Raw genomic sequence first — 26,002 nt, forward strand, 5'->3', positions numbered from 1 at the left:
CATTATGGTATTATTCACTTTTTCATAACCTCGACCACTGCTGTTTATGGCAATTGTATTTGTTTGCTTTTGTTTGTACGCTTCTTCATTAAAATATGGTTCTGTGCTCGTAGTGTGATTCCATTCACCTCCGCAGATACTTAAGAAGTTCTTTCTGTTGACATTTCGCTTATTGAGAAGTCTTTTTTGTAATTTAGTTATTAGTTTTGTTAGTGGTTTCATTTTGTTTAACAGTAAAATAAATACATTTCTTTTGAGAAGAATTGCACTGTCCATCCATAATTTCCTACGATAGGTTTTAAGCTTTGAACCTGATTTCTCTCCTGTTTTTATAAGATTTTGAAGGACTTTGTGACGGTATATTTTGGCTAAAATACTTTTCTTGGTATGCTTACTTTGCACTATATTAAAATTTGAAGAAGTAGTTTTATCTGTACTGATAGGTGATTTTCTGTTAATTGTTTTTTGGTTTGTTTTACATTTTGATAGAGGAAGCGAAGTTGTACTTGAAACTTTTTGTGTTTCACTAAATGATTGTATTAGCTGTTTTGTTTCAACTTTTTTTACAAATTCTGCTAGAGATGGATGCTTATGTTGGACACCTTTATTTTCATTTGCTCTAATTTTGCATTGCTTTCTACGGAGTTGCCTTTTCGTAGGCATTCTTTAGGGTCTGTTGAAAAAAATAAAGAAGATATGGGTTGGGGTGTTCTGGAATGTATGTGTGCTGTGTGCATGAGTGTTTGAATAAGATGATAAAGATGTATGTAATGGTGTGTGAGTGTGCATTGGGAACTAAAACTAGTAGGGGTAGGTATTCTTGAATTTATGTGTCACTAAACTGGGGTTCAGATGACAAAAAAAAAGTAAGCTAGTGGTGTGGAAAAGTACAAATAGTAAATGTAATGTATACAATTAAAACAGTTGTTTGTTCTATAATATGAAAATTGTAGTGGTTCAGTTGGCTAATTTGTGTGTCCAAAAATAGAAATCTGTGGGCCATTCTGGTTGTAAATCGCTGTTTACGACATGGACATTTTTGGACAAAATGGTACAAGATCTCTATTTTAAGAAACCAAAATAGCTGGTATTAATGTTATAGTATATTTGATTAATAATATAAATAATATGGTGATATTTTACTTACTTTTTTTTTAAATTAACAGGTAACTTCTTAGTTTTTCTTTCTTCTTCGAATTCGGCTGCTTCTTTTCAGGAAACTGGTCTTCACTGCAACTGTGAAAGCTTCAAATTAGTAGCTTTGTTTGTATATAGCACTGTTTTTAATTTAGATATTGATTTTTTTAATTGAAATCCTCAGTGCCTTCTGTAAAACTATTAAACTAATTTATTTACACAAGATACATTGCATCGGTTCAGTGTATATGATATGTTCTTAATGAACAAATTGTATTGAATGACTAACTGTAGCAAAAATAAAATATCTTTACTATGTCTTGTGAAATGTATAATATATTAGTGAATACCACTATTTCTGTAAGTAAACTGTTCTAGGTAATAGCGCCTCAATGTCATGTCTAATTTAAAGTAATTAAGTAAATAAATAAATAAAAACAAAAAATATGAAATTGTATAAGTATTTTTATAAAGGTTTTAAACATAGATTGTGTTTGCATGCAATTTTGTTTGAATATATGTAGTCTATATATTTCATTTAAAAAATGTTAGTTTAACATGATTTGAGTGTGTGTGTTTAAAGAAAGTAAAAAGTATAAAGGTGTATAAGTGGTAGTTGATTTTAGGAAATTGAAAAAAGTACAGTAAATTCATTTAACAGATTTTACAAGGTAAAAGTCTGTTTGAAAATGTGTTCATCTACCATAGCTCTCAAGTCACACGCTTTTGGCGGGTGTCACACGCCTTGTAAAGGGCAGACTCAGCCGCCAAGCCTCCTGCACGCCCATTCATTCCAATGGGCGTCTCACCCGCTAAAAACAAAATCGGGTGATTTCACCCACCTTAAAACAAAAATGGTTGAGAGCTATGTCATGTACTATACAGAAAATATGCATACCTGAAGTTTGTGTTCATGCATATGGATATGCGTGGAGCTGCAAGTAGAAATCTTGAAGTCTTGTACAGTATTTGTGGTAGATGCTGCTTGCCAATGATATGACACTTGTACTCAGAGAGATTCAGAGTACATTTGCACTGCTGATCTATGATAATGCAGTTAGATGTAGAGGTCTTGAATGTGATTGGTGCATGGTCATGTGATTTTTGAGGTACATCCAATGAGGGAATGGCAGAGAGAGTGTAGTGGAAATGGTAGAAGGGCTGTTCATGTTACGATATGTCCGCGGACATGGCGGTAGTTCCAGGACATCGGGAGTTACATCCGGGGATTTTTGGGTTCAGAAGTCATGCAAATGAGAATAAGCACTGAAAGGCATTGGTCAGGAAAGTTTGGTGGGTGTGTTGTGCTAGGAGAGATTTTTTGAGATACTCTTTTTGCTGAGAGAACAAAAGATAGCTATGGCTGTGTGTTTCAGAAAACAGATTGTTTGGATTTTAGGAGATTCATGGATACATTGGTTGAAGGTGCATGCAGAAAGCTGTGGAGTAGCTGTAGATCATGGAGTCCCACATGTGGAAGTACACTGGCATGGAGTACGTGGAATGAAGTGGTTGGATTTGCTACCTCTCTGTGCTACTTTGGAGACAGAGCAACATCCAGACATAATTGTAATTCATTGTGGAGGGAACAGTTTAGGGCATGTGACTGGAATTTTTTTGCAATTTGCTATGAAAGAAGGACTTAGGAAGGTTATGGACATGTTTCCTAATTCGCAAGTGATATTTTTACGGATTGCGCAGAGACAAATGTGGCTTCGTTCTTCTTCATTTGGTCCACAAATGGAAAAAGCAAGGCGCCATGTTAATAAGGCTGTTTGTGGCTTTCTAAGAGATTTTGGCATGTCTTCTTTTCACAATGAAAATATTGTGTTTTGTAGTACATACATTTTTCGCAGAGATGGAGTCCATCTTACTTATGCTGGCAATCAGATTTTTCTGAGAAATGTACAAAATGCATTGCGAACTTTTTTGGAATTACAACAACGATTTTGAAGTAGATGTTAAGCATTTACAATTTTTGACTTACAAACACCACCCAAAGGCTCTTTTCAGAGCCACCACTTCTTTCCAGAGAAAATTACAATGTTTGTGATGGAGTAGTAACCCAATTTTTTTAATGTTCGCGAACTGTTCGCGGACTTCTAAAAAATACAAAGAGCCCTGCTTCATTTATTTTCACTTCTATTTTTTAACCGGGAAAGGCGGCTCTGAAAAGAGCCTTATTTTTTTTTTATTTTTGTAATTTTGTATTTTTTTTGGTTTTTCAGGCACGACACAGTAGGAGAGGAGGGTAAAGGAGAGTAAAGGGGGGACATCAACCAGAGGGATAAGAAAGGGCAAGCTGAGAGAGGAAGATGTAGAGTGGGTTTTATTTGAGTAGTGAGCAGGTCTTCTCGTGCTCTGAGACGATAGTCTCAAAAGCACTCCGAAGTCGCTCCCCCCTGCAGAGTACTGTGTCACAGTACATACATACAACTGTGACCCTCGAAAGGTAAGGGTCATCAGCATTCTGTATGGCCTGTGAGGCAGCTTGAGAAAGACGCTGTCCCACAGAGGTGGTCCTTGTGGTGACAGGATCAGAAACAGAGGATGAAGTAGAGGAAATCAACCTGCTACGTTCTTCGCAAGGTACAACCCTGCGAATAGCCCCAGAGTGAAATGACCTCAGGTGTCGCTTCATAGTAGTGGTCCCAAAGCTGTAGTTACCGTGCTTCCCGCGACTGAGTATCATTTTGCACTCATTGCAGGTAACATGGTTCGCACGAGCCTTAGGACCATTCCCATGAATGGTAAATAACCGCCACACCCAAGACTCACGCCTACTGCGGGTAGTAGGGATTTCCTCTACCTCATTCTCATCATCCTCTTCTTCCTCCTCCGCATCCTCACTCCTGTTCCCCTCTTCAGGCCCTTGGGGAGGTCGTGGTGGTGGAGGGGGTGGTGGTGGTGCTGAAGCAGGTTCAACACCAAGTGGCAGTTCAGCAGCCAAGGATGCCATGTCGATGATGGTGTAGTCTGCAGGTGGCAGCAAAAATCACTGTGTTCTGAAGAATAGCCAGAAACACAATGGGAATAAGCTCTTGGGCGTGGTCTTTTATAGGGGTGCTAGTGCGCGGTCCGCGAACATGCGCACTGTGCGCGGACAGATCGAACACAAAAAAAGGATCGGAAAGTTTCAAAAGGTATATAGAAAGTCAAGATTGCTATGTTGGACTTGTGGCATGGTGAGATTTTATTGAAAAATATTATGGATCAACTGAAAATGTACTTTTAAATTGTTCGGGGACACGAACAGTGTCCGCATTTCAGGACACACGATGAGCGTGGGCGCGGTCATATGATCCGTTCGCGAACTAGTCCGCGGAGGAAGCGACTGTCCGCAGGACACCAAGTGCACGGAGATTGGTTAGCGCATGCGCATTGATGTCCTACGGACACTGTTCGGGTTCTGAAGTAATTAAAAGTGCGTCACACGTGAAACGAATATTTCAGGACACCGCGGCGTGTGTTCTTAGAACAGTTTAAACTTGGTAGCGAACAGGAAGCACAGATATAGTGTTCTTCAGGACACGTGTAATTTAGTTTATGTAGGAACATTTCAGGACACCAATTGTGTTCTTAGGACAGTTTTAAGTTGATAGCGAACATTACGGACAGATATAGTGTTCTTTAGAACACTTTAATTTTTGTTTCTTTACGAACATTTCAGGACACCATGTGTGTTCTTAGAACAGTTTCAACTTGCTAGCGAACATTACGAACAGGTGTGGTGTTCTTCAGGACACCTCCATTTTCGTTTATGTACGAACATTTCAGAACACTCGCACTGTCCGCGGACACTTTTATTGTTTTTTTTTGTTAAAAAAAAACGGAAACTGTTCACAATACAATATAAAAATTAAACTATATTTAACATATATTAATAATTTATGACAGAGAAGGTGAGGCAGAAACAGAAACAAAAACAGGAGAATTTGGGGTTTCAACATGATTGGTATTAGGTGAGGAAGGGATGGAAATCTCATCAAAACGTTTTGGATTATGGAGAGGGTTTGGGGATAATTGACTGGGATATGGTGAGGAGGGACAAGCATATGTGGGGCAATGGTATGACGTTTTTGTTTTAAAATGATCTTCAACAAAAGTTTTCAAATTATTAAAATTGGTCAACAGTAAATCATTTTTTTTCTTTTATGTTGTCAAGCATGTTTTCCATAACAGCTTCTTCAGACGTAGTTTCTATTTTGTTATGCTCTGTATAAAAAAAATATATATGTTAAATGTATACAAAATAATAATATTTAAATGTTTTATATTATAAAGTGTTTACCATTAGTTTCACTATCTTGTGACATTTCTTCATGTGGGAAATTGTCCTCTAGCCATTCCAGAGTACTAGACATTTCTGTGAGAAAAAAAAAGAAAAGATAATATATTTTTTAATCTAATACAGAAAGTTTATAAATATATGAGTAACATGAAGTACACTTACTATTTCTGGTAAGATAAGTCCTATGTATTCAGTGGGTCTGGTCTTGTTCTCAGTTCTGTTGTGTCTGTGAGGTAATTATGTTGGAAGCCAATTTATGTTCTTGTGGTATATTCCATTTCAGAACATATTGTATTTAAATGAATGGTTAGTGCGTTACATATATGGGTTACATTTCTTATGTATTACTATATATAATGTGTTTGTGTGCTGCTTTTTGAATTTGTTAAATGTTCTTATATTATGATATAACAATCAAACATACCCCCCCCCCCCAAAGTTTTTAGGTAGTGGTACTGTTCTCCGAACATGTCCGTGAACATTAAATAAGTTTGCGGACATCAAGTTCATAAGAAGAGATCGAGTCAGTTCCATATGACATGTATATAAAGTCAAAGTCATTATTGTTAAGTTTTGCTACTAAAAACCTATGAAATTCCGTGAAAAACCTTTGTTAAAGGGACGTTATGGTTAAGTTGCGCTAATAAAAACCTATGAAATTCAGTGAAAAAAACTTTGTTAAAGGGACGTTATGGTTAAGTTGCGCTACTAAAAACCTATGAAATTCAGTGAAAAAAACTTTGTTAAAGGGACGTTATGGTTAAGTTGCGCTACTAAAAACCTATGAAATTCAGTGAAAAAACTTTGTTAAAGGGACGTTATGGTTCCAAGTAAAACCGAAAAACCCTTGAAATTCGCCAGTTATGGTAAGCTAAGCAACCATAACTCACGCCACCACCGTGCTCTGCTAAGACTAACACCCAGGACATCAAAGATGACATCACAAATGTCATTGATGACATCACTGATGACATCACATGTCTGGTTCCGCCTTTTTTCCTTTACTGACAAATCTAGGCCACATGGTTTTCTTCAGTAACAGTCAGGAATTAAAAGTGGAAATGATAGTATATTTGTAGACTTATCCTTCAAGTATGTTCTTACAATAATTCCCTTAGGATCCAGTCATATCATATGAAAAATATACATAGGGGAAGACACGAGCTGGAAAGACAGCAATCCTTTCTGTGCATTAAAATAATCAGTAGAGTTGTCAGCACTTTCTGATAGTTCTGTTGTTTTTTTATTACTGTACTTTCCCTGTATATGCTCATATTTTTATATCTTGTATTCACACTACTTTCCTTAGCGACCAGGCACATCATGTGATATATATATATATATAGGGTAAGTAGCAGCTTTGAAACAGAGCAATCATTTCTCTGCATAAAGGTAATCAGTTAGGTTATGAACACTTTTTGCTACTACTTCAATTTCCTTGTATATACTCATATTTGTATGTGGTGTTGTCTCTTTGTGTTTTATTATCTACTTATCACATGTTTCACAGTATGCAAAAGTCTAATAAGAAAACAGTTATCATTTTTCTATTCAACATGGCAAGCTTATGAATATTGCACCTCCAACATGTATGCTGCACACAATGCCTATGTTTCTACATGAGCACCTTAGTATACTGGATGGACTAAATAGCCCTTGATATTTATTCCAATGATCATTGACACTTTTTTAAAATTAACATTACAATAAGAAACCCTTGTACAGACTTTTCATGAAAGGTAAATGCACATGTGATGTCATCAGTGATGTCATCAATGACATTTGTGATGTCATCATTGATGTCCTGGGTGTTAGTTTTAGCAGAGCACGGTGGTGGCGCGAGTTATGGTTGCTTAGCTTACGATAACTGGCGAATTTCAAGGGTTTTTCGGTTTTACTTGGAACCATAACGTCCCTTTAACAAAGTTTTTTTCACTGAATATATATATATATGTATATATATATATACAAACGAAGCTGTGTGAGGATTAGAGGGGGTCGCCGTAGAAGGCGAAGGGCAAGGCAGGGAGGGTGAATGCTATATGTATATGTTGAGGTATGATGAAAGTCTGTTGTGTGTTGTGCACATCGTGTGTTTGTGATTTTCTGTAATCAAGTGACTCTATATAATAGCACTGTTTTAAGTACTTTACTTGGGGGTACGGTCAATGTAAGTGTGACCTGGTAAGATTTGACAAACCAGCACCTTTTTGATTGAGTAAAAGTGTGAATTGTTTATTAGAACCTGAAAGTGGTTGAAGTCCCATGTACACAGTGACCCACGCAAAGTGACAGACATGACGCTGCTGCCTTCAATACAGTGCGCGCGCACGTTTGGGACGCATTGAAGGAAACATTTCCAGACACGCCAGATTTACAGTCAGTAATGCAATGCACTATGAATGATGGGGAAGAAGTTATGGATTACATTTTTCGAGTACAGGAGATGTGGAGAGCTGAAATGGGTACACCATATGACCAATCAACATCATTATTTTACTTCATAATAAAGAGAGGGCTCCCAAAAGAAGTGCAAAAAGCGCTTGACAAAATAGCAGGGATTGAAGCGAAAGGATGGCCACAGATAAAGAGCATAATAGTGCACCATTGCAAAAGAATCAAGGAACGATAGAAGGAGGTGGCACAAAAAAGGCTGGCAGACGAGGCTAAGTTAGTACAAACGAAACTGGTGAAGGTCGCTGCAGCTGTAGCAGCACTCCCACACGACAGAGGCACGGAGCAGGAGGAGGGGGGACTGGTAGCAATACAGGGGAGGATGGCTGCAAATTGGGCAGACAACAGGCAGAGAGAGTGGAATGGACAGGAGAAATACGGAGGACAACAGTGGCAAGTGTGGCACCCCAGAGGTGGGTACAGGGGGTGAAGAGGAGGTGGACAGGGATATGGAGGTAATGGTGGAAATGGGGACCAGGACCCAGAAGGGGGCAAGGAAACTGTTGGAAGTGTGGGAGGTGGGGACATTTCTCACGCGAGTGCAGAAGCAGGCCTAACCCGAGTTACCATGATGACCAATATTACGGGCACCCCCATCCGGGGAGCCCATACGGGTTGCCCCGGGATGGGGGAAGAGAACAGCAAGACCAAAGGGGGCAAGAGCAATACAGGGAAAGACCACACAACGTTCAACAACATCCACAAAGCAGTGAGCACCTACCCTACACTCAAAACAACCCCTTCACTACAACATCCAATGGCGCGCCTGCCCCATATGGAGGAGTAGTGGTAGTTTCAGGTAACGTTTTCAGCCCAGGGGGAACAACTAGGCATCCAGCATAGGACAGCCCACAGAGAGCACTCGTGTGTCCAATCCTAACAACAACCTTCAATGCAAGCGAGGAACCATTGATAGGCGCAGAGATAGGAAATAAACAATTCATCTTTATGGTAGATTCAGGAGCTGAAAAATCGTGCATACGTGAAGGCTGGTTTCTGCTATCTAATCATAAATTGGAGAGACAGGGGTTCTCTGGGCGGTGGTCGAAGTTCCTTACGCAGAAGATTTGGACGTGACAGTGGGGGGAAAAACAGTAAGGGCACCCCTATTGTATTATGAGCAATCCCCCGTCAACCTGCTGGGAAGGGATCTCCTCAGAAAACTGACAAAAAAAGAGGAGGGATTGTGTGCTCAACCCCAGGGATGTGTTCTATGCGTGTGATGCTGGTGATATATTCAAGAGCGACATGCCCAGAGGTGCGCGGCATACCCGTTAACCCGGATATGTTCATTCAGGGGTTAAAAACATTAGCACTGGTGGTCCCAGAGTTAAAAAAACTAGAATGGAGAGTACCAGCAGAATTTGTCTTCCGCCCAATAGCTCGCCCCGAGATAATGCCAGGAACAGTGATGTCATTGGACATACATGCAGTACAAATCACAGCCAAAAGAATAGCTGTAATTGCAATGGACATACATGGCTGTGAGTGGCGTACAGTATTATGCATAAACGCCGACATTGCACTCCAAGATTTGTCAGACAAGGAGCTTTTCACAGATTCAGAGAGTGATGGAGAAATAATCATGGAAATAGCCATCCCTTGTGACACAATGATACAGCAGAGGCAGGTGCCAGTACAGTTAATGGCAGTAGTGGGCGCCCCACCTTCGTTCTTTAATGATGACATGCAGTTGGTGCCCTGGCAGTTGTGGACAACTGGTCCCCACGACGTAGGGCTACTACGCGGGGTCACACCAGTAAAGATCAATCTCAAGCCTGGAGCAATTCTGCCCCGGGTCAAACAATACCCCTTGTCCCGGGAAGCAGAAGAGGGAATAAAAGAAACAATAAATGCTCTACTCGCACAGGGGATAATAGTACCCTCGAACTCCCAGTGTAACACCTGTATTTACCCAATCAAAAAAGCGAATGGAGGGGCCTGGAGGATGATCCAGGACCTGCGCCCACTAAATGACGTCATCCAGAAAGAGTTCCCTTTGGTCCCGAACCTGGCATCCATTCTATGCAGCATCCCAAAAGACGCATCTCACTTCACTGTGGTTGATTTGAAAAACGCATTCTTCTCAATACCACTCGCAGAAGAGTGCAGATACCTGACAGCATTCACCTTAGGGGGGAGGAGGTACGAACACTGCAGATTGCCCAAAGTTTTTGCGAAAGTCCCAGCATATTCAACAGAATATTGCACGAAGATCTTGGAAACATGACTGCCGAGAGCACAACAATACAGTATGTGGACGATTTGTTGATTTGCAGCAAAAACCCGGGCGAGTGTAGAAAAGACTCCATTGCCCTTTTGACATTACTAGCCCAAAAGGGATACAAGGTGGACAAAGAAAAGTTACGATATTGTCAACGCGAGGTGCTGCACCTAAGGCAATCGATCTCAAAAGATGGCTAGAAAATAATCCCAGACAGAGTAGCAGGTATGTCAGCTGTTGGGAGACCAAAGACAGTGAAAGACATGCAAAAATTCCAAGGGATGCGCAACTATTGTCGTGCCTGGATATTAGACTATGCTGCATACACACGCCCATTGCTCCAGGCACTCAAAGAAGCACAAAAGGAAAGTACAGAAATACAGTGGGACTCAGAGTAGTGCAATGCATTCACATCACTCAAAGAACTCATTTCAAGCGCACCAGTGCTCACAAACCCGGATTATGAACGCAAGTTCTACCTGTTCTTGCACTGCAAGGGGGCACTCATGACAGCAGTCTTAACGCAGAAAACATCACTAGGTCACAAGCCTCTGGCGTACTACAGCGGGACATTGGACGCAGTAATGCAGGGACATTTTGCGTGCGAACAGGCTCTCGCAGCCGCCGCGTTCGCCATTGAGAAGAGCGCCACCATAGTAATGGGGTATTCACTGACACTGTATGTAGAACACTCATTGTTCGCCATACTGGAGCGATCAAAAAGCACATTAACCACACAGAGAGCCACCGCATATGAGGTAATACTGTCAAGCGCCAATATACATTTGGTAAGATGCAAGGTGGTTAACCCTGCAAGATTCATCTCAGAACCATGTACTGTGGAGGATATACAGGCACATGATTGTGCAACATATCAGGGCGAGGACAATGGTACAACTGTAGTGAGCGAGAACACACTGGCAGGGGGAGAGGTATTTTTCATAGATGGGTCAGCTTCCATAAATTCAGAAACTGGGGAAAAACATGTGGGGGTGGCGTTCGTGCGAATGGAAGAAGGTGAGTACGAGGTCCTAATACAGCAGCGACTGCTGGCTCATTTCTCAGCTCAGGCAGCAGAACTGGTAGCATTAATTGAAGCACTACGTGCAGCAAGGGGGTGCGCAGTAACAATTTACACAGATTCAGCCTACATGGCCACAACAGTACACAGAGGGCTTGCCAGGTGGGGAAGAAGGGGGTCCAACAGGGCAGATGGTTCACCCGTACAACATTCAGAACTACTAAAGGAACTCATAGAAGCGTTGAAAGAACCCACTATGGTAGCCAGGCCCACACCAATAATACTGATTTTGTCTCTCTGGGAAACGCGGCAGCAGACACGGCTGCCAAAGAGGCATCATATTTAACAAAGGAAAACACAGGTGAGTACTTAGTGCGGAGAGAATCGGAGGACGATGTTCTGGACGGGTACAATGCCATGCCAGTGTCTCAAATATTGGAGCTACAGGAAAGGGCAGCTGAGGACGAAAAAGAGTTGTGGACAAAAAGAGGGTGCAGCTGTCCGCCACTGATTTATTATGGCGGCAAGACAACACAGGTAAAGTAGTGATGCCAACTAAGTTATTAGAAATAGAATTCCAGCAGTTACACTTTCCAGCACACAATGCAAGACAACACATTGCGGCCGAGATGCAAGAACACTGGTTCATTCCAGGGTTACAGGAACAACTCTCTAAACTAGCAATGGAATGTACAACTTGCCAGATATACAACTCCGGCATGACTTTAAGAACACTGAGGGGAACGATACCTAAGCTGGTAGGACCTTTCAGAGAGCTGCATATAGATTATGCAGATATGGGTGAAAGATGCAATGGAGCGAGGTACATGATAGTGGTAGTTTGCCCCTTTTCACGGTGGGTAGAGGCAGGTCCCTCTGCCGCCCAGATGCTAAGTGCGCTGCGAAATTTCTAGTGCGGGAACTATTCCCCCGCTGGGGAATTTGCGACGTAATTCGCTCTGACAATGGCACACATTTTGTGAAAAATCTCTTTAAAGAAGTAGCATCATTGCTAGGAATAAAACACAAATTATGCTCAATGTATCACCCGCAAAGTAATGGTGTGGTAGATAAGATAAACAGATTACTAAAAGGGAGTCTCTCAAAATTGTGTTTCACCCTTAAGAAAAATTGGGTGCCCTTGGCCCTGTTTGAGCTGAGGAATCAGCCAAGCAAGACCACCATTTGTCGCCCCATGAGATTGTGACAGGGAGACGAATGCACACAGCACACTCACCTCTCCGTAGACATTCAGATGCACACAGAAGTGCTACTATACTAGGAATTCAACGACTACCTAACAAAACTCACTAAGGCAGCACGGATGATAGCCAGACAACTTGCCCCACCATTCATAAGTGACCGGGAGAATGAAACACACACTCCAGAGAAAGCAAGCCCAACGGGTCAGCTGGAACCAGGTGAAATGGTATATGTTAGGAGCTTCATACGTAGGTGGAATGCTCTAAGATTTCATGGCCCATATGAGGTGGTGTTTTGCACACCCACAGCAGTGAAAGTGAAGGGCTTGAGATATTGGATACATTTGACAGACGTCCGAAAAGCCTATGACAGCGTGGGACCAGTAGAAAGTGCAGAGGACCCTGACAGGGAAAATGTGCAAGAATAAGACAGTAATTGTGTAAAAAAAAAAAAATGTTTACGCACCTGAGCATGCAAGGTTTATTAAAATGACCACTGTATTATAACAATGTTTATGACAAGATGCAAAGCAGTATTAAATGAAAATGACCTCTCTCTCTCTCTCTCTCTCTCTCTCTCTCTCTCTCTCTCTCTCACTCTCTGTCTCTTTGTCTCTTTCCCTCTCTCTCTCTATCTCTCTCTCTCCCCCTCTCTAGATCATCACTCCAAGGTGGAAATACAAGAATGATTGCAACTATATGCTTAATGTACCCTTTTTTATGTTTCAACATATAGGAGTAACCATGGCAACGAACAGGCCGACTGCAACAATTAGCAATAGGGACGCTAGGAGTAGAAATGTTTTTGATTTAAGAACATACTCATACGAATGCGGGTTGACTGTCTGTGCTATTATATTTTTCACACTCATGTTTGGCTTAACAATATATTGGATAATAGCATTTATCTGCATTGAGATAAATGAGGGGGGAGGTAAGGGAACCAGTATGGAAAATGTAAGCAAACCATTTAAGGAGGGTAACTATTTAATATGGGATAGCTTTCAGCTGGTATGGGGGTATGGCCCACATTTATTTATTATTTTATTATATACATTTAACATATATATTATTTTTTGTACAGAGCATACCAAAATAGAAAAAACTTCAGAAAACCCTGTTATGGATAACAGTCTTCACAATATAGAAGAAAAAATGGATGTATTGTTGGCTAATTCTAATAATTTAAAAACTTTTGTAGAAAATGATTTCAAACCAAAAACCTCGTACCATTGCCCCACGTGTACTTGTCCCTCCTCACCATATCCCAGTCAATTATCCCCAAACCCTCTCCATAATCCAAAATGTTTTGATGAGACTTCCATCCCTTCTTCACCTAATACCAATCATGTTGAAACCCCAAATTCTCCTGTTTTTGTTTCTGTTTCTGCCTCACCTTCTCTGTCATAAATTATTAGTATATGTTAAATAAAGTTTAATTTTTATATTGTATTGTGAATAGTTTCCGTTTTTTTTTTTTTTAAAACAATAAAAGTGTCCGCGGACAGTGCGAGTGTTCTGAAATGTTCGTACATAAACGAAAATGGAGGTGTCCTGAAGAACACCACACCTGTTCGTACTGTTCGCTAGCAAGTTGAAACTGTTCTAAGAACACGCGTGGTGTCCTGAAATGTTCATAAAGAAACAAAAATTAAAGTGTTCTAAAGAACACTATATCTGTCCGTAATGTTTGCTATCAACTTAAAACTGTCAGAAGAACACAATTGGTGTCCTGAAATGTTCTTAATTAAAAGAAAATGATGTGTCCTGAACAACAGTACAACTGTTCGTAGTGTTCGCTAGCAACATGAAACTGTACTAAGAACACACGCGGTGTCCTGAATTGTTCGTAAACAAACAAAAATTAAAGTGTCCTAAAGAACACTATACCTGTCCGGTACTGTTTGCTAGCAAGTTCAAACTGTTCTAAGAACGCTATTGGTGTCCTGAAATGTTCGTACGTAAACGAAAATGGAGGTGTCCTGAAGAACACTATACCTGTTCGTAGTGTTCGCTACCCAATTGATACTGTTCTAAGAACACAATTGGTGTCCTGAAATGTTCGTACATAAACAAAATTACACGTGTCCTGAAGAACACTATATCTGTCCTTACTGTTCGCTACCAAGTTTAAACTGTTCTAAGAACACACGCAGTGTCCTGAAATGTTAGTTTCACGTGTGACGCACTTTTAATTACTTCAGAACCCGAACAGTGTCCGTAGGACATCACTGCGCATGCGCTAACCAATCTCTGTGCACTTGGTGTCCTGCGGACAGGCGCTTCCTTCGTGGACTAGTTCGCGAACGGATCATATGACCGCGCCCACGTTCATCGTGTGTCCTGAAATGCTGACACTGTTCGTGTCCCCGAACAATTTAAAAGTACATTTTCAGTTAATCCATAATATTTTTCAATAAAATCTCACCATGGCACAAGTCCCACATAGCAATCTTGAGTTTCTATATACCTTTTGAAACTTTCCGATCCTTTTTTTGTGTTCGATGTGTCCGCGGATAGTGTGCATGTCCGTGAACCGCGCACAAGCACCCCTATAAAAGACCACGCCCAAGAGCTTATTCCCATTGTGTTTCTGGCTATTCTTCAGAACACAGTGATTTTTGCTGCCACCTGCAGACTACACCATCATTGAGATGGCATCCTTGGCTGCTGAACTGCCACTTGGTGCTGCACCTGTTTCAGCACCACCCCCACCCCCTCCACCACCACCACCTCCCCAAGGGCCTGAAGAGGGTAACAGGAGTGAGGATGCGGAGGAGGAAGAAGAGGATGATGAGAATGAGGTAGAGGAAAACCCTACTACCCGCACTAGGCGTGAGTCTTGGGTGTGGCGGTTATTTACCATTCATGGTAATGTTCCTAAGGCTTGTGCGAACCGTGCTACCTGCAATGAGTGCAAAATGATACTCAGTCGCGGGAAGCACGGTAAGTACAGCTTTGGGACCAATACTATGAAGCGACACCTGAGGTCATTTCACTCTGGGGCTATTCGCAGGGTTGTACCTTTCGAAGAACGTAGCAGGTTGATTTCCTCTACTTCATCCTCTGTTTCTGATCCTGTCACCACAAGGACCACCTCTGTGGGACAGCGTCTTCCTCAAGCTGCCTCACAGGCCATACAGAATGCTGATGACCCTTACCTTTCGAGGGTCACAGTTGTATGTATGTACTGTGACACAGTACTCTGCAGGGGGGAGCGACTTCGGAGTGCTTTTGAGACTATCGTCTCAGAGCACGAGAAGACCTGCTCACTACCCAAATAAAACCCACTCTACATCTTCCTCTCTCAGCTCGGCCTTTCTTATCCCTGTGGTTGGTGTCAACCCCTTTACCCTCCTTTACCCTCCTCTCCTAGTGTGTCGTGTCTGAAAAACCAAAAAAAATACAAAATTACAAAAATCAAAAAAAAATAAGGCTCTTTTCAGAGCTGCCTTTCCCAGTTAAAAAATAGAAGTGAAAATAAATGAAGCAGGGCTCTTTGTATTGTTTAGAAGTCTGCGGACAGTTCGCGAACATTAAAAAAATTGGGTTGCTACTCCATCACAAACATTGTCATTTTCTCTGGAAAGAAGTGGTGGCTCTGAAAAGAGCCTTTGGGTGGTGTTTGTAAGTGAAAAATTGTAAATGCTTAACATCTACTTCAAAATCGTTGTTGTAATTCCAAAAAAGGTTGCAATGCATTTTGTACATTTCTCAGAAAAATCTGATTGCCAGCATAAGTAAGATGGACTCCATCTCTGCGAAAAATGTATGTACTACAAAACATAATATTTTCATTGTGAAAAGAAGACATGCCAAAATCTCTTAGAAATGCACAAACAGCCTTATTAACATTGCGCCTTGCTTTTTCCATTTGAGGACCAAATGAAGAAGAACAAAGCCACATTTGTCTCTGCGCAATCGGTGAAAATATCACTTGAGAATTAGAAAACATGTCCATAACCTTCCTAAGCCCTTCTTTCATAGCAAATTGCAAAAAAATTCCAGTCACATCTCCTAAACTGTTACCTCCACAATGAATTACAATTATGTCTGGATGTTGCTCTGTCTCCAAAGTAGCACAGAGAGGTAGCAAGTCCAACCACTTCATTCCACGTACTCCATGCCAGTGTACTTCCACATGTGGGAATCCAAGATCTACAGCTACTCCACAGCTTTCTGCATGCACCTTCAACCAATGTATCCACGAATCTCCTAAAATCCAAACAATCTGTTTTCTGAAACACACAGCCATAGCTATCTTTTGTTCTCTCAGCAAAACGAGTATCTGAGAAAATCTCTCCTGGCACCATTTAAATTCTCAAATATAATTGGTGTAAGTTGCCATGCAAATGTAGCAATGAATATCCTATTCAATTACCACCAATTGTTGACAACATTTACTTACACTTTAGAGACCCATTGTGTATGCAAATGCTAGAACTTCATAGAAACGCAAAAAACAATCCTGACAACACATATAGTGTTTATAGAATAAGACAAGAATTGGGCTACTCTGCTGGAATGGTGAAATTCACTATAAACTCACAGGAAGATCCACAAGAATTTTTAATGTACTTACTACAAGTACTGGAAAACAAAAACATACCTATAAAGGAAATCTTCCAGATTTCATACATGTGGAAACATACATGCACTCTGTGCAACAATGTGACACAAGAAGAAATTCCCAATGAACGCTTCATATATATATATATCAATACCAAATTGTGAATCCATTCCATTTCAGCAACTTGCACAAAATGCAAACCATGGTAGATTATGCTCTACCTGCAATTCAGATAATCGCTCCACGTAAGTAATACAAACAAATAGTAAATACGTAATACAATTGGTATCTAACTGCTCCAAAATTTTATAATATCAAAACAAATGAAGAATCTGTTACTGCTCCAAAAAAAATACAACAAAGCAAAGTATAAAGCATTAGCCAGAAACAACAAGTGAACACTGAAAACAAACAAATAAACTGTAGCATAACAGAAAAAGGGTTTTTTTTTAATCCAACATGGATTTTTTTTTCTCCCACAGACCCAATGATTTTAGCAACAAATACAGAAACTGAGCAAATTGCACAGTACTCTGATTTGTACTCTACTAAATATGACGGTCGAAAAAAAATAAAAGTATATTGCTTATACAATGTATAAGTCATTACAAAATACTAATACTAACATGCTATTTTCTTTTATCACAGAAATGAAGAAGAAAAACATGGACTCCCATTACTAGACCAAACAGTAAGTATACAATAATAAGGAGAACCATAGCAGCATATCACATCCATAGTATCTAATACCTTTGTTCCTTATACATTTGTTTTTCACCCAAAGTTATAAGCAAATATGAATGTGATATGATGCGGTGGTTGTTGCCAGGGCATACAGTCTTGGGTGCATGGCCATATGGCCATGCACCCAAGACTCTATGCCCTGGCAACAACCACCGCAGCATATCACATCCTTAGAGTCAAACATTTCAACTATGATCTATGGGAAACTTTTAATGTCCGCGAACAATGTGAGTGTTCTTAGAACACTTTGAACTTGCCAGCGAACAATACGGACACCATTTTCAGGACACCCCCTATGAACATTTCAGAACAACGCGATAGTTCTTAGAACACTTTCAACTTAATAATGAACAATACAGATAGCGTCCTAAGGACACCCCCTACGAACATTCCAGGACACCGGGAGTGTTCTCAAAAACGTCTTCAGAACACCCCCATTTTGTTTATTTGCGAACATTTCAGGACACCGCGGGTGTTCTTAGAATACATTCAACTTGACAGAGAACAATACGGACAGCGTCCTCAGGACACCCCCTACGAACACTCCACAGACACCGCGAGTGTTCTTAGAATCGTCTTCAGAACACCACCATCTTGTTTATTTGCAAACATTTTAGGACACCGCGAGTGTTCTTAGGACACATTCAACTTGACAGAGAACAATACGGACAGCGTCCTCAGGACACCCCCTACGAACATTCCAGGACACCGGGAGTGTTCTTAGAAGCTTCTTCAGAACACCACCATCTTGTTTATTTGCGAACATTTCAGGACACCGCGAGTGTTCTTAGAACACATTCAACTTGACAGAGAACAATACGGACAGCGTCCTCAGTACACCCATTACGAACACTCCCCGGACACAGGGAGTGTTCTTAGAAGCGTCTTCAGAACACCACCATCTTGTTTATTTGCGAACATTTCAGGACACTGCGAGTGTTCTTAGGACACATTCAACTTGACAGAGAACCATACGTTTGTTTTTCACCCAAAGTTATAAGCAAATATGAATGTGATATGCTGCGGTGGTTGTTGGCAGGGCATACAGGCTTGGGTGCATGGCCAAATGGCCATGCACCCAAGACTCTATGCCCTGGCAACAACCACCGCAGCATATCACATCCATAGAGTCAAACATTTCAACTATGATCTATGGGAAACTTTTAATGTCCGCGAACAATGTGAGTGTTCTTAGAACACTTTGAACTTGCCAGCGACAATACGGACATCGTTTTCTGGACACCCCCTACGAACATTTCAGAACATCGCGATAGTTCTTAGAACACTTTCAACTTAACAACAAACAATACGGACAGCGTCCTAAGGACACCCCCTACGAACACTCCACAGACACCGCGAGTGTTCTTAGAAGCGTCTTCAGAACACCACCATCTTGTTTATTTGCAAACATTTCAGGACACCGCAAGTGTTCTTAGGACACATTCAACTTGACAGAGAACAATACGGACAGTGTCCTCAGGACACCCCCATTACGAACATTCCAGGACACCGGGAGTGTTCTCAAAAACGTCTTCAGAACTCCCCCATTTTGTTTATTTGCGAACATTTCAGGACACCACAGGTGTTCTTAGAACACATTCAACTTGACAGAGAACAATACGGACAGCGTCCTCAGGACACCCCCTACGAACACTCCACAGACACCGCGAGTGTTCTTAGAAGCGTCTTCAGAACACCACCATCTTGTTTATTTGCAAACATTTCAGGACACCGCAAGTGTTCTTAGGACACATTCAACTTGACAGAGAACAATACGGACAGTGTCCTCAGGACACCCCCATTACGAATATTCCAGGACACCGGGAGTGTTCTTAGAAGCTTCTTCAGAACACCACCATCTTGTTTATTTGCGAACATTTCAGGACAACGCGAGTGTTCTTAGGACACATTCAACTTGACAGAGAACAATACGGACAGCGTCCTCAGGAGACCCCCTACGAACACTCCCCGGACACCGCGAGTGTTCTTAGAAGCGTCTTCAGAACACCACCATCTTGATTATTTCTGAACATTTCAGGACACCGCGAGTGTTCTTAGGACACATTCAACTTGACAGAGAACAATACGGACAGCATCCTCAGGACACCCCCTACGAACACTCCCCGGACACCGCGAGTGTTCTTAGAAGTGTCTTCAGAACACCCCCATTTTGTTTATTTGTGAACATTTCAGGACACCGCGGGTGTTCTTAGAACACATTCAACTTGACAGAGAACAATACGGACAGCGTCCTCAGGACACCCCCTACGAACACTCCCCGGACACCGCGAGTGTTCTTAGAAGCGTCTTCAGAACACCCCCATTTTGTTTATGTGCGAACATTTCAGGACACCGGGAGTGTTCCTAGGACACATTCAACTTGACAGAGAACAATATGGACAGCGTCCTCAGGACACCCCCTACGAACACTCCCCGGACACCTGAGTGTTCTTAGAAGCATCTTCAGAACACCCCCATTTTGTTTATGTGCGAACATTTCAGGACACCGGGAGTGTTCCTAGGACACATTCAACTTGACAGAGAACAATACGGACAGCGTCCTCAAGACACCCCCTACGAACACTCCCCGGACACCGCGAGTGTTCTTAGAACAGTTTCACTTTGCTTCCGAACAAAACGGACACATATTGAGTCCTTAGAACACCCCCCAGTCAGTTTATTTAGAACATTTCAGAACACCCGTGATGTCCGCAAACAAATCGAACACAAAAAGAATGTCTAACACATAAAAAACACAACTTTCATCCTATCTCATACACTCCCACCCTCCCCAAACACTCCTACACACCAACACACTCTACTAAATACACATTTTGAACAAAGTTTCACTGCGCTGTCCGCGGACGTCCGCGAATCCAAGATGGCGGGCGCTACCGAAAAATCTGACATGCTTCACGCTCCACGCCGTCCAATCAACGAACACGTTGCATGTCTGCGAACATCACGCAAGACAATTTTCCAATCACGACACTGTCCGCAGAGCGAACAGGGTAGTGTGTCCGCGAACCGAACACAGATATCACTAATTTTTTTTACCTACTTTTTGGTCATTTTAAAAAAAACTACTGGACGGATTTTCACCAAATCTGCAAAAGCACGCTTTCGGGACCACGCCGCTGCTCCTGGTCCAAATTTGGTGGAAATCCGTCCAGCGGTTTGGGCTGTAGGTGCGAGCAAAATTTTTTTCTCATTCAGTCTATGGGGAAAAAAAAGTTTTGGGACCCTCCCTATAACCTTACCCCCCTGGACGAATCCTCACCAAACTTTGCAAAATAAATCAGAGTGACCCAAATACTTTTTTTGCAAAGTTTGGTGAGGATCCGTCCAGGGAGAGTGAAGTTATAAGCCACCCAAAAAGTGCTCTTCCTATGGAAACAGCAATTTAACCATAACTACATGGCCACTACTGTGGCCATGTAATATATATATCGGTTTGGTAATATATATATATATAGGGGTTTTGGGGGGTTTGGCATTGGGTGGGAGGTTGTGGGGGGTTTCCCCCCACATATATGTTACAATTGACCTTCACAATTCGGTCAATTGTGAAAAGGTCATTTGTAATTCGAACAGTTGTAAAACGAACAATTCGTATACAACCAAACTAAATGACCGGCATCCATCTGTTATATCATGGTTAAATGACACCACTGCTACCCCGCCCACAACAACAACCGGTCCTCCCAGAGAAAATGACTACACCACAGAGAGAATGAAGAGAATATTAAAATGGCTGACAAGTTTATGACTCTGTACGAGGAGTGGGAGAATTGGGGGGCCGGGGAGAGGGAGTCCCTGTTGCACACAGCCAGGCACGCGAAAACATTCCTTAGAAACAGGAGAAGGAGGGAGGCTGGTAGGAAGAGATATGACGAATACTATGGCCTGGAACTAGATATGATAGAAGATCCCAGGCACCCACACCAGTCGAATAAATGGTATGCAGACATGAGCTCCACAGCTAAACAAACAACTAATGAAAGCTGCTAGTGTGCTCCCTGATCCCCCATGCCTCAGGCACACCTAAAGTTTTAATGCCACAAGAATTGCCTCTTGCAGATGACCAGTGTCTCCTCCATCTCACTCTGTGCAGAATTAAGAACACCTTCCAGGCACACACGGTATCTTTTGAAATGCTGCAGAACGAGAAAACGTGCTACTCAAGAGCCAAAGGAGTGGTATGTTTAAAAGAACCGTTCTTAGTAATAAAAGGAACATTATTTTTGTAAAACAGACGACATCTTGTATTAAGCCATCCCCGTCTTGCTAGAAATGTGCAGATCTAACCCAGGCAGAGCAAACATGCACACTGAAAGCTGCAGAGTGACCCCCACTCGACCGCGCTCACAGAGGCCCACACTTCCCCCACCCCCCACTGCATGGCAGATCCGCTGAGGACTCGTTCTCACGAGCCACCAGACATGAGCAAACAACAAAATAAAACACTGTAGCTGTTGACCTTCCGCAGTACATCATTGCCCCAGCCATGAACAGGAACATTTGGAAGTAACTGAGACCAGTCCAAACCCTGCAGGCCCTGACCCTGCACCAAGCCCCCAATGCTAGATGGCGTGGCGCCTCACACCCATACCTACCCCGAAAACTCTTGCAATGTGTAGAAACCATTTATGTAATGTATGTCCTGTTGACTAACGTTCGCTGCTAATGTGAAGGAGAATGGGTAAAGAGTAAATATGCAACCGATATTGTTTATAATGTAGAGATTACAAAGACTGGCTAGCTGATAACAATGTGTAATAACATGTGTTGCCCTCTTTATACACACAACTGCCTAACACTACCTCATGTTCGTATGTCAACTGTAGATGTGAATTGTTGTGCTAGAGGGTATGGTCCCCCACTAGTATTCCTTTTAATGCAAATGCATATGAGTCCTTTTTAGAAACCCCATGTGTTGTTATTCGCCCCTCACCCACGGGACAGTATACCATCTTGTGCAAGATGCCGTGCACAGAGCTACAAGGCCATTTCCCCCTCCTCCTGCTCAGGCCCTCTAGAGATAGCTGGTTTTCAAACATCACAGCTTTGCCTCCCCTCCTGACCCTGCTGGCCCATTTCAAGCATCCGCCTCTCCCATGTCAGAGGCTGCCACAGCCTGACTCCATAAATTACGAGCTACCTGGTCCTAAATCCCACCGTCTCTCAGGCACCAGTCACATGCCCCCCACGAGCCAGTAGTACCTCCATCGACCCCAAGTTAATGACCCTAAAAAGGGGGGCACCCACACGTGTACCAACAGATCGTAATACCATCCATCACCTAACTGCCAAGACAGGGTGGTCAAGCGACCCCTCCCATGCCCCTGACTATGCACATGAGACCGTATTGTTTGAACCTAAGGTATCCTCCAAACTGTTGAATTGAGACACTCCAGATCGCATATCAATGTTCCTGTCCACATTCTGATCTAAGGTCACCGCTTACAAGAGTTGCAAACCAACGGAAAGCATAACATGTGACGAATGAGTGGGAATGTGTGGCCAAAAGGGCAAATGTTAGTTTAGTTATCAATCGTCGTTACAAGACATGTCCGGCCCGGCACTCCACCCCGATGAGCCCAGCTGACCTCCCACCCCACGTGGCGCAGCACCAACGTCCGCCAATCCTGGAGGAGCAACTGTATACAATGTATACCACCTAGACATCACCACCCAATCCCTAAGACTATGTACCCCCTATAGCTTGTGTCATGCGTGACGTAGTTCTTTAATAAGTAGGACTGTCTTTGCGATTGTCAGAGCGCTCTCGGAGTTTGGAGAGTCCTTTGCATGCCCTATATTGATCTATAGAAAGCTCTTTTGATCACACCCGCACTTGGTCCTGGCCTCATTCCCCTTCTGGGGTGTGTCCTTTATTGCCTCTCACTAAGGGGGATGCTTACGTTCAAGAACAATCCCTTGTGTTTTGACCTATTCTGCAAACCATATCCCGTTGTTGCACTTTATTGCTATACAATACAGTTCACTCACAGACAACGTGATCACTTTCAGATAGAGTGTAACATGTATGCAGATTTGATGGAATTCGGCATTCACTTTAAAATTGCCCACCCTTGCCAAGAATAGACATCTCTATTGGCAATCCATGCCTGTGTATGTGAAAGTCAACCACGTTTCATCCAGGCAGAAAATGTATTCTGCATACTAGGCAGGCGTTGTCATCAAATATCACCAAGCATTGAGCTTGAGACCTAAACCCAGCCCAAAATCCACAATAAGAGCAATAAACATAGAGGTAATGGTTGTCCAATTCCTCTCTTATAACAAACATATAGCATCCTCAGATAGCAGTTGGCATTTTACTATCAATATGTAAACTCTCCGGGCACAGATGATGAACCTTTAAATCCAAATTGTCCATGTGCCCATCCTGACCAAGTGTAACTACTCTTTGAGTTTCCTTTCAAAGAAATCAACAGATTAGAGGCCATACCGAATAGGACAGCACACCTATTTTTCAGTAGAGTAAACGTGAGCACATTCTTGGAACTCTGAGAAACTTAAATGTGTTACTGATACAGAGGAGAGTGTGCATTATTGTGTGTTAAAGGGAAATCAGCTTCAAAGAGCAGCCCCACGTAATAATCTTACCACCTCAACCAATATGTCCTAGGTTGAGCTCAGAGGATTATCTCATGCAATACATTTGCCCACAGAACTGTCAAACTGAAGACGTTTGGTGACAGAAGGATTGGAGTATCAGATGCTAAGGTGTGTAATGTGTTCCCTAGGAAATTAGAGTACAATCAGACCACCCCAAATTCAATAACTAACGTGTCAGAAAGCTTTGCCTGACAGCTTCTCATTAGTTGCTAGTACTAAACTTTCCAACTACCCGAAGAAGGCACTTCATAAATTGCATGTGTGTTTGCTAAACAATATTTTCAATCAAGTCCACAATTTTTAATCTTGCTAAGCATTTGTTAATCCTGGAATATTTGGTATATCTCTGTGTTTCTCTTGCGTGTGCTCTCAAGTGCTCTTTATATCAATAGTGCATTAGCATTAGAAAAAAAAACATATCATAAGAAGTACATCCAGAGAATATCTCCCAGCTACCCTATATCATTTAAATATAATATTAAGGGGAAATCATTCTATGGGGAGTGATACTTAAAGAGAATATAATAAATCCCAGCCCTTTTTATATGTGAAAGTACGGGTGTAGATAAATTCACAGTACATCCTCAGAAATTAATACATATTTCAGAAGTCTATGAACATCTGGAATGATAGATGTGATCGAATAGGTCCTATGGTGTGTGTACTGGGAGATTGCCTACCCTTTTCTCCATGTAATGATCAAGCACAGAAGAAGTATTTTGGGAGTTAAAATGATAGCTCACTGTGTACATAACTAGAGAAATAATGTAAATGAAGTCATTTCCAGGTTACATCCCCAAGCAGAGTTCTGCCACTGGTACTAGACAATTGAAGACAAAGGGGAAAAGGTGATTAACCAGTTTCCGGCTTTACAATTGAAAATGACAAATGTACACTTTTATACATTAAGACTGAAGGGAATCTAGCACACACACACATACACGTTGAGCACACATGTTCCATTTTGAAAGCAATTTACATGAGGAGTGTTAAGTAGCATGTATTTTAAATAGAGTTTCTGGAATGCTGTTTGAGATACTCACATATCAATTGGAAGAGGGGAGGTATTTATGTTTATTCCAAATTTGCAGAGAGATTGGATGGTCATAGTAAATTTGGTTTTCTAAAAAATTGCAGCTTCATCCTGAGCCCCAAAGACATTTCAATGCATGCTGGCTTTGCACTCAGTGTAAACTAGTGAGCCAGGTGGCACAGGGGTGACGTGATGGCCTAGGCGTTGAGGAGGAGAGACTCCTTGACGAGGTGGGTCTTGATTTCTTTTCTGGATTGTAGGAGCGTGGGAGCAGGTCTGATGCTGATGGGGAGGAGTTCCATAGTCTTGGGGCGCAGGCAAAGAAGGCTTGTTTTCTGGTACTTTCTTGTTTGCAGAAGCGGATTTGAAGTGTGCAAGTGTCCTGGCTTCTGGTGGTGTGCTCTCCACCCTAGATGCTGAGTTTCTCTTTGCGATAGCTGGGTGACTCCCTTATAGATGATGCAGCAAGACTTGAAGGTGAATCAATTGATGCTACTAAATGAAGGGCCTAAGTTGTTTTGTGTTAGTGATGGATGGTGAACGAACTGATGGTGAACACCAATTTTGACAATGCCCCTACCCAGAGTGTGAAGTGCCAAGTGCGCTAAATTTGTTGTACCTTCTGTCAGAGCCTAATACAGGTGTGCAGGATCAACTTGTCATAAAGGTTCCAATGTTTGA

This window comes from Ambystoma mexicanum, chromosome 1p (assembly GCF_040938575.1).
Source record: "Ambystoma mexicanum isolate Mex_15411 chromosome 1p, UKY_AmexF1_1, whole genome shotgun sequence".
Lineage (NCBI taxonomy): Eukaryota > Metazoa > Chordata > Amphibia > Caudata > Ambystomatidae > Ambystoma > Ambystoma mexicanum.